The sequence below is a fragment of the Crocuta crocuta genome, unplaced genomic scaffold (genome assembly GCF_008692635.1).
Source record: "Crocuta crocuta isolate KB4526 unplaced genomic scaffold, BGI_CrCroc_1.0 scaffold213, whole genome shotgun sequence".
Classification (NCBI taxonomy): Eukaryota; Metazoa; Chordata; class Mammalia; order Carnivora; family Hyaenidae; genus Crocuta; species Crocuta crocuta.
The window spans coordinates 1858276-1867968 of record NW_027529442.1 but is presented as its reverse complement, the minus strand read 5'-3'; the positions used below and the strand labels follow the sequence as shown (position 1 = coordinate 1867968).

General features: G+C 40.8%; 1 protein-coding gene and 1 non-coding gene across 4 annotated transcripts in view; one reads left to right on the top strand and one right to left on the bottom strand.

Moving 5' to 3' along the window:
• FHIT (fragile histidine triad diadenosine triphosphatase) overlaps nt 1-9693 on the top strand; it is a 1396599-nt gene that overhangs the window by 33827 nt on the left and 1353079 nt on the right. For all 3 annotated transcript variants that reach the window (XM_077760238.1, XM_077760233.1, XM_077760234.1), the window contains exon 2: nt 4283-4331. The gene's annotated coding sequence lies outside the window, so the exon portion shown is untranslated. The remainder of the gene's footprint in view (nt 1-4282; nt 4332-9693) is intronic.
• On the bottom strand, nt 648-754 carry LOC144228449 (U6 spliceosomal RNA). The gene has a single exon (XR_013334202.1). It is a non-coding gene; the product is annotated as a U6 spliceosomal RNA (small nuclear RNA).

Here is a 9693-nt window from a genome sequence, read left to right as displayed (position 1 = left end):
TGTTGCTACACATGGCCAGATTTCATTGTTTCTCATTGCCATGTAGTATTCCATCGTATAGATAAACCACATCTTCTTGATCCATTCGTCTGTTGATGGACACTTAGGCTCTTTCCATGTTTTGGCTATTGTGGAGAGTGCTGCTATGAACATTGGGGTCCATGTGCCTCTATGCGTCAGCACTCCTGTATCTCTTGGGGAAATTCCTAGCTGTGCTATTGCTGGATCCTAGGGGAGTTCTATTGTTAATTTTTTGAGGAACCTCCACACTCTTTACCAGAGGGCTGTACCAGCTTACATTCCCTCCAACAGTGTAGGAGGGTGCCCATTTCTCCACATCCTCACTAGCATCTAGAGTCTCCTGATTTGCTCATTTTAGCCACTCTGACCGACGTGAGGTGGTATCTTAGTGTGGTTTTGATTTGTATTTCCCTGTTGATGAGGGACGCTGAGCATCATTTCATGTGTCTCTTGTCCATCTCAATGTCCTCTTTGGAGAAATGTCTGTTCATGTCTTCTGCCCATTTCTTCACTGGATTGTTTGTTTTTCAGGTGTGGAGTTTGATGAGTTCCTTATAGATTTTGGATCCTAGCCCTTTATCTAATATGTCATTTGCAACTATCTTTTCCCATTCATCAGTTGCCTAAAAAATATGGAACGCTTCATGAATTTGCATGTCATTCCTGCACAGGGGTCGTGCTAATCTTCTCTGTATTGTTCTAATTTTAGTATACGTGCTGCTGAAGCGAGCACTAGATGTGTTTCTTCTAAACATCATATAGCAAGGTTTAAAAAACTCAATTTAAAAATTTATTTTGACAGACGTATTTAGTCCATTTACACTGATTAGTGGCATATTTGAACTTACTTTAAATATTTCGTTTTGTGTTTTCTACTCACTGCACTTTCCTTTGCTTCCTGCTTGCTTCTATTTCAGTCTTCTCTAGAGAATTGGCTGAGTTTTCTGTTTGCTATATTGTTCCCTCTGTTGGTTTGGACATTTCTATTCTTTTGGTGAATACTCTTATGTGTTTTAAAATTGTGAAACAGAGCATGCATACAAAATAATTTTTGGAAGTGTATGTCTACAGTTATTTATAGTTATTGTACTATATTATAATTATTATAGAAAATAATAAACTGAACATAGAGATACTTCTCTCCTGGCCAAGAAATAGAGCATTACCATATTCCAGATTTTACCCCAATGCCTCTCATTATATCTCCTCCCTTGCCCTCAAGCTAAATGTAGCCTGAATTCTGTGTAAATCATTCCTTTGCTTTTCTTTATGGTTTTTGGCACTTTTGTTATATTCTAAAACAAGATAGTATGTATTTTTGTCATTTTGAACATATTGTATATATGGAATAATATATAATATATATAGTTATCTATGACTTGCTGCTTTGTTTTATATCATATTTCTGAGAGACGTAGATGTTGATGTATATAACTATTTCACTGATTTTTCAAAGCTGTATAATACCCCATTGTAAGACTGTCAAAATGTATGTATTCATTATACTGTTGACAGATGTTTGGGTTGTGTTCAGTGTCTTGGGATTCTAGCAATGATGCTCTAAGCATTGTTGTATGCGTGTCTGTGAGTGTATATGCAAGGGTGTCTTTGGTTATATACACAGAGAAAGAAATGCTGGTTACCCTTAACAAATTAGCAGTAACTTTAATGCTTATCTTTAACAGTTTATCAGTATCTATTTCTTCCTTCTAAGTATTTCATTCCCCTCTCTTATTCCATGTAATTGTGACCAACCACTCACTTCACCTTATTTGCAAATCCTAAAAATTAGTCGTTATTGTTGTTGGTTTTTTATAACCAAGGCTTAGTAATTATTATTCAACACCCATTATTTATTATTAAATTTACTAGATTAACCATCATGCTTGCTAATTTCTTTGTTGACCATGCTTTTTGATCCTCATTCCTTCCATCTGGGTTCAATTCCTTTTTATTCAATTATGTCTTTTAGTATTTCTTTCAGCAAAAGTAATCTACTGTGAGCAGAAAACAATCTTTTTTTTTTTCTCCCTGAAAACTGTCCTTATTTCTGTATCATTCTTACATGGTAATTGGTTTGGCATGGCTATAGAATTTTTGTTGAACTTTTTTCCCCCTTAGTACTTTGAACATCTTATTCCATTGCTGTCTTGCTTTTATTTTTGCTGATGACAAGTTGTTTTGCAAGGAGTCTGTTTTTTTTCTCTCTGGTTGACTTTTAAGACTTTCTATCTATGGTGTTTTGTGGTTTCCTTCTGATGTATCTACCTGTGGATTTGCTTTTATTTATCTTGCTGAGGTCTTGGGGTGCTCTTTTCAAGAAGATTGATGTCTCATTCTAGAGAATTTACATTCATTTTCTTTTCATATTTGTCTTCTTTCTTTCTTTTGAACTTGACTATTTGGATATATGTATATAAATTATCACCGTATTTTGTTTAGCATTTCTATGTGTTTAAAATGGAAAGGCAGTTGTCAGACCATAAATCTCTTATATTTTACAAAATGCAATACTATACTATTTTATCTAGACTTCTCCAAATTATGTTTACCTCGAATTATGTTTCTCCCAACTCTATTTCAAGCCATGTAACACAGGGGGAAGGGGAAATTTCTGATGTGTCATGGAGGGGCTTTATCTCCTGCATTAGTATCCCAAGATTTATATCACATCCCAAGTCTGGGCTTCTTCTTTAGCGGTCATATAATTGTGGTATTGGGTTCTTTGGTAAGGGCTAAGATGGGTACTTAGGACACTGAAGGAAAAGAAGAAGAACGATGGAAAATCATGAATTATTTGGCCATTTCCAACTACCTCACGTTTAGGGGGATGTTGGGACCTAGCCAAGAATGACAGAAAGAGGCAGTATTTCCATTATTTTTGACCATATGGAGTAATTACATGAGTAATCAGCCCCTTGAAATGTCATTACTACAGTAGACCCCCGCTTATTGACCAAGGGTGCCTTCTGACACCCCCAGTGGATGTCTGAAACCGTGGATACCAAAACCCTGTACATACTATGCTTTTTAGTGTATCAGTTAGGCACAGTAAGAGATCAGTAACGATCACTACTAATAAATTAGAACAGAACAATATTCTGTAACAAAGCTATGTGGATGTGATCTCCCTCAGAATACCTTATTGTGCTGTACTCACCCTTCTTGTGAGGAAGTGTGATGTTAAGAGGCTGGCGAGATGCAGTGAAGTAAGGTGAATGATGAAGACACCGTGAGTGGCATTAGGCTACTTTTGACCTTCTGATAATTTGTCAGAAGGGGGATCGATCGTCTGCTTCCAGACCACTGTTGACTGGTGGTAACTGAAACCACAGAAAGCAAAACCTCCAATAAGGGTGGACTGCAATTTACTTAACAACTATAGTGTGGGCGCCTGGTTGGCTCAGTTGGTTAAACGTCTGACTTCAGCCCTGGTTGTGATTTTGCGGTTCACAAGTTGGAGCCCCGGCCTTGGGTTCTCTGCTGTCAGCAGCAAGCCTGCTTAAACTTCTCTGTTCCCCCCTTTCTCTCTGTCCCTTCCCTGCTTGTTCTCTCTCTCTCTCTCTCCCTCAAGAATAAAATAAACATTTAAGAAAAAAAAAAACTATAAGGTACCACACCTCCATGTGTGCTCAGTACAAAGCATGTTTTAATCACAGAAAGTTTAATTTACCAAGTCAGATTTTTATTTGAAATGTCAAGTGGGATTTTCCCATTTGGGTGGTTTCTCTCTACCTAGAGAAAGGGGACTGTGCTTCTCAGCTTGTACACGTGTACTCATGGGGACAAGTGGTGAGGAAGGGCCATGCACATCGCATAAATGGAACAGGTTTCCCCACATAAAACTGTTTCAGAGAGATGGAAATCGAGTGTGCGAGAAAGATGACAATGAAAGAAGTAAGCGAATAAAATGCCTGGTCAGATTGCGTGTGCCGTATAATGTTTACTTTGATTTTCATCTCTGCGCTTTATAAACCGTTCCACTTCTACTGAGTTCACAACCCAAAAGATCTGACTGTAGGTCTGACCAGTTTGTGTGGTTCACTTCTGGGTGGATGTGTGTGCACTGTTTTCACTTGACGGACAGTGTCTTTAATTGGCCCCTTGGTGAGGGAGGTACGAGACATGGGTTTTCTCAGTGGCTTCTTTGGCCAGCACCACATACCATGGCATATGGAGATTCTACTTAGACACTCAGAGAGAAAACGTTTGCTGTTTTACTCACAGATAACTCACCTCTCTCGTTTTTATCTTTTTGTAGCTTTGAAGCTCAGCAAAGAAGGAAAATCCATTGAGAACAGTCTGTAAAGGTAAGTGTATTTATTACATGGCCTTGACAAACATTGCCTTTACAACATTGATTTTTCTTTTATTCAGAGATTTAAACACTTGGATTAAAGATATAGCTGACAGGACAACTTCCTTAACCACCTGCTTGTCCTCCCTCTTAGGCAAAAGTGCTGAGCAATAGTTAGCAGAGAGCAGGAGGAAATAAAATGATGTGCTGAGGGTAGCCAAATGCAATTGTGTGCTTGCTGACTTTTGCTTTCTTCTCAGCAGTTAAGACATTCCACTGGAGCTAAGTTTACTAAGATTAATGCTAGATGGAAAAAGAATGCACTCGTACTGCTTCTAGTCGATGGTTAAATAAAACCAGCTGGCCAAATAAAGCATTTAAACTAAAATGCAGAGTGGCATTTGAATTGGGCTGGATGAAATTTATCACGCGAGGCAGTTGTGCAGTTGCGTGGAGGAGCTAGATTTGGAGGAAGGAGGAAGCCAGCCAGTTTAGTATAGTTCATTTCACCCTGCCCAGTCTCTGTGGACCCTAAGTGAGTTACCGGCAATGAACTTCCAAGTTGGAAGCAATGGGAAAAGTACCCACAGAAAAGCTTTCTGTGACACATTAAAATCGAGTTGGTTTTTTACTTGGAAAGATGTAATTGTTTCCTTTTTGCTAGGTGTATTTATAAGCATATGACTGTAGAGCATTGTTCTTTGATTCATTGTTTAATTTCTGTTCTGCATGAAGTATTTTAATTTAAAGAATTCATTCTGGGGAATTATAGGGCTGCAGTTTCATCAAAAGTTTTTGGTGGCCAGGGTGAAATATGCCATAATTTTCCATTTGTTTTCATCATCAATTATGTTTTTGACAATTTTAGGTTTTTTCTTCTGTCATTTTTATTACAGTAATCACGACCGTGACCACTTTAGTTAAAGTTGAAAAATCGTTTTGATTTACCTTCTATTTTAAGTTATTCCTAACTTTATGACAGATCTACTTCTGGGTTTGAGTTTTAAATGTTTATTTTGAGGGCAAAGAAGAATTTTACAGGCAAATTGGAGAAAACCTCTCTTGAATGATCAGAACACGGGCTCTCAAAACACTGTTTTGAGGATTTGCTTTGGGATGACTAAACTCCAGCACATGAAAGTTGGTTGGCTTGGACTTTTTCTGCCATGGTTTTAAGCCATATAACTCTGAGTGTCTCTGGATCGTTGAGCCACATCTTGATAGCTTCTTAGACAAAAATTCTCTTAAATTTTTGGAATTGGTGATATTGTAGCAATCCTGAGAACCTTGACAATCTTTAGGTACAGTTATGGGGTTCACATTTCTCTTGGAGAGGGTTTTCACCCAGCACAGTCCATTTCCTCTGCTCTCTGTGAAACTCTTGTTGTTAAATTGGTATTCCGGATTCAGACATGGATTCAGTCCCGTTTTGGCTTTTATAGCTATTGGACCATGGACACATTATTTACCCACTCTTCAGGATATTTCCAAAGAGCCTGTCGTGCCTACAGAAGGACAAATTCTGCTTTGTCTTTAGGAATCAAGTGAAAAGAGAGCTTCCAGATCGTATGAGAAGTGAGGGCTCTGGAAGTAAAAGTTGTCAGGTTGAAGGTTTGTAGGCATCAAGGTAAACACTTTCTTTGGCTGTGTGTAGACAATAATTAACATCGTCTTAAGAAATTAGTGATCTGACTGCTAGGTAGTTAGATTCTTTAAAAAAAGTTTTTTAAATGTTTTATTTATTTCTGAGAGACAGAGACAGCGTGAGCAGGGGAGGAACAGAGAGAGAAGGAGACACAGAATCAGAAGCAGGCTCCAGGCTCTGAGCTGGCTGTCAGCACAGAGCCTGACATGGGGTTTGAACCCACGAACCATGAGCCGAGGTCGGCGCTCAACTGACTGAGCCACCCAGGTGCCCCTAGCTAGTTAGATTCTTAAGGAACTTCTGAAGGAAGTCTCCCTCATTCCCCTTTCTTTCCCGGTCTTTATGTGTTTCCCCTTCCTGACAGTGCCTTTACTTCCTTTTGAGATGATTTGGTTAGTGGAGCCATAAGCGGGGGCCTTACCCAGGGGCCTGCACTCAGCCTAGGGCTAGGCGCGGGATCCCTAGCTCGGTTAGGTGGGTACTCGCGTGGCAAGTTGAATCTTAAGCCAAGAGATTCTTCTCCTTTTTTCCAGTTGGCATTCTGCTCTGAAAATACCTACTCTATTCTGGGACCACCTTAGCTGTTCCCGTTCCCTAGTCTCCATGTCTGTCTCGACGATCGATGGTTGCTAAGCCTCAGTTTCCAGTTGGCCATGGATTTGCTGAGTGCCTTATTTCCTTAGGATAATCCTCAAATTAGCCAACTGGCTTCTATTGCTTGGCAACCACTGAAGTCAAAACTGGTAGAGTAGCTTACACCTTAGGGAGCTAGATTTGGAATAAATGGCAGATGTCTGGAGGTTTACCATTAAAATACCATTCATTACATTCTTCCTTCACGTGCAAGTAAGTGCACATTTTGCAGTAGGTTACAAAAGGTGCAGCGTTCTCAATTAGTATTTCAAGATGGGCTATTTTGCTGGACTTCCCACTATTCCTTTTGGTTTGGTACAAGAAGTCACTTGTGGCTGTTTCCTAAGCTCTTAGAGGCTGTGTGTGTATGTGTGGGTAGAGCTGGAAAGGGCGAGAGAAGCAGAGAGGTCTTCCCTCCGATTTCTGGGGCCCTGGTCTCTCTGTGGCAGGGGGCTTGTGAAGGGACCATGATTTCCTTCTACCTACTCCGGGCTCCCGAAACAAAAGTCGTGAGATAGTCCTCTGCTTTTCCCTGAATTTTTATTCCTCTGTTGAACACTTTTCTTGCCCTACTGAACACCTTCTTTTCAGTGATGTGTAAAATGTGATTGAAAACTCAATTACTCTGGTCTCTGGCATTGCTTGTGGTTTCTTGAGAATGGAATGGGCACGTTGGCTCCATTTCCCCTTGTGTCTTGTTTGTTGACTTCTTCTGTGTTCTGTGCAGTGCCTAGAACAAAGTTGGTTAATGATTTTTTTCCCCCACAGGAACATCAAGTTTGCTTGCACTCCTCACTGTGAGTGAGTAGCTTGACAACCCTGTATGGTGGAAAGAGCCCCAACTGAGATGTTAAGAGCTTGGGCTCCGCTGTTGGTAGCTTTACAATTCTGGGCAACATACCTAACTTTTCTTAAGGTCTCTATCTCACCTGTAAAGTCGGGGTAAGCCTTGCCCTCTCTACTGCACTGGACTCTTTTGAGGAGGAGATAAAGGTAATGTATGTGAAGGTGCTTAGCCAGCTGTCAAATGCTGAGTAACATCAGTGTATCATGGTGGTGATGATGATGATGATGATGATGATGATGATGATGATGATGATTGCTGGAGACCTGCTCCAGCCAGTCCAGGGGTCCCTGAAGGATGGATGATGTCGGTGAGAGAGAGTGAGAGAGCCCCGAGATTCTTTCTGATCACCAGGCAGGCATCTCTGTCCTGTCGGTTTTGGTGTCTTTATTTATAGGTCAAACGATAACATGAGATCATAAAAAGGAATTTTTACAATGGAAAACTCTTTGTGATAAGGTGCTTTGGAAAGTGTACAGAAGCAGGTTTTACAGAAGTATTCTTGCAGAACTACTCCAATCAGAGTGAGGTTGAGTAAATCTTACAACTAAGGAAATAACAGAGTATTCTTAGTGAAAAACAGGATAACATACACATTTGTTCTAAGTTAATAACACTAAGGTTAGGTCATAGGTTAAGTGTATGGTGCTAAGAGTAATTCTGTCTGGCTCTCAAGAGGACGAATGCTTTTGAGCTGGTTAATAAGTTGTTCGTGGAAACTTTTTTGACTTGATATTGAATGTGTAAGCACCATGGAGGCCCTAAATGTGTCGGCCTTTGTTTTTGGGTTATGTTTTAGCTACTCTTATCTATCCTCATCCCATCCGCCAGTGTAAGGGAGGGTGTTTGCAGAAAGTAGGCCTTCGGGAAGGGACTGCCATACATCACCAGTTAGAAAAGGTATAAGTATTAACTTAAGTTCTGCCCTTATCTGTTCCTTAACTCTAAATTAGGCTCTTTGTCTGGGGGCCAGGCTCAATTGTAACTCTTGTGTTCTTAACCCCCTTTATTATCTAAGTCGTGGGTCTANATAAGGCTGAGTAGAAAAAGGATATAAATTTAAAAACGAAAATAAAAACAGGGGTGCCTGGGTGGCTCAGTCAGTTGAGTGTCTAACTTTGGCTCAGGTCATGATGTCAAGGTTTGTAGGTTCGAGCCCTGTGTCGAGCTGTCTGCTGACAGCTCAGAGCCTGGAGCCTGCTTAGGATTCTGTATCTCCCCCTCTCTCTGTCCCTCCCCCGCTTGTGTACTTTCTCTCTCTCTATTAAAAATAAATAAACTTAAAACAAATAAAAACAGAACTGTGCCTCGTGCTTGTGTTGGATATTCTGTTTGTGCCTCCAGCTTCTTGTTCCTCTGAAAGGCTCTATGCCCCGGGGGGGCTAAGGTTGTTGGCATTAACCTGGGCTCCCTAGCTCTCCAGCTTTTTGTTGAATTAGCCAGTGGAAGGTACTGGGTGAAAATCCGAGAACACGAGGTTGGAATATTATTCCTGACCTTCCTTGCCGTGCTCCGGTTGGTTGTGGCTTTAACCCTGTAAGGAGGGCCGCTGTTCCCGCCGAGGACTTCCCTTCTGTGGCTAGAACTCTTGCCGCTCTCTGGGAACTGCTCCTTCCCTTCACCCCTTTACAATTGGGTGGCGACAGTTTTATTTTTGCTATGTACACGGTACTGGACTGTCCACCATTCACCTCAGACACCCCAGGTGAAGCTTCCGCCTCTTTCCTGATGGGATCTTGGTGGCCCAGAGCAACTTCTTTCTTTACCTAAGTGTCTTTCTGCCATCCTCAGTTCAGTTCAGCAAATGCCTTTTTAGAACATCCAGTGTACCAGGGATATAGGAAGCGGTGATTGTACACTTTCAAGGACGAGACATTTTGGTGGTGCCGTTGGAGGGATATCAATGAGTTTTTAAAAAGCAGGTTTTGGTCGATCGAAAAACCCTACAGTAAACCTAGTATGTGACGATGTCCGATATTATACATGTTATGAATGATCTTTTTTTTTTTTTTACAAATACTTTATTGTCAAATTAGTTTCCACATAACACCCAGTGCTCATCCCCACAAGTGCCCTCCTCCATGCCCACTCCCCACCCTCCCACATCCATCAGTCCTCAGTTTTTGTCAGCATTCAAGAGTCTCTCATGGTTTGCCTCTCTCCCTTTCCCCCACCATTTCCGCCCTTCTTCTCCCCCTTGTTCCTCCGTCAAGTTCCTCCTAATCCTCCTATACGTGCAAACATATGATATTT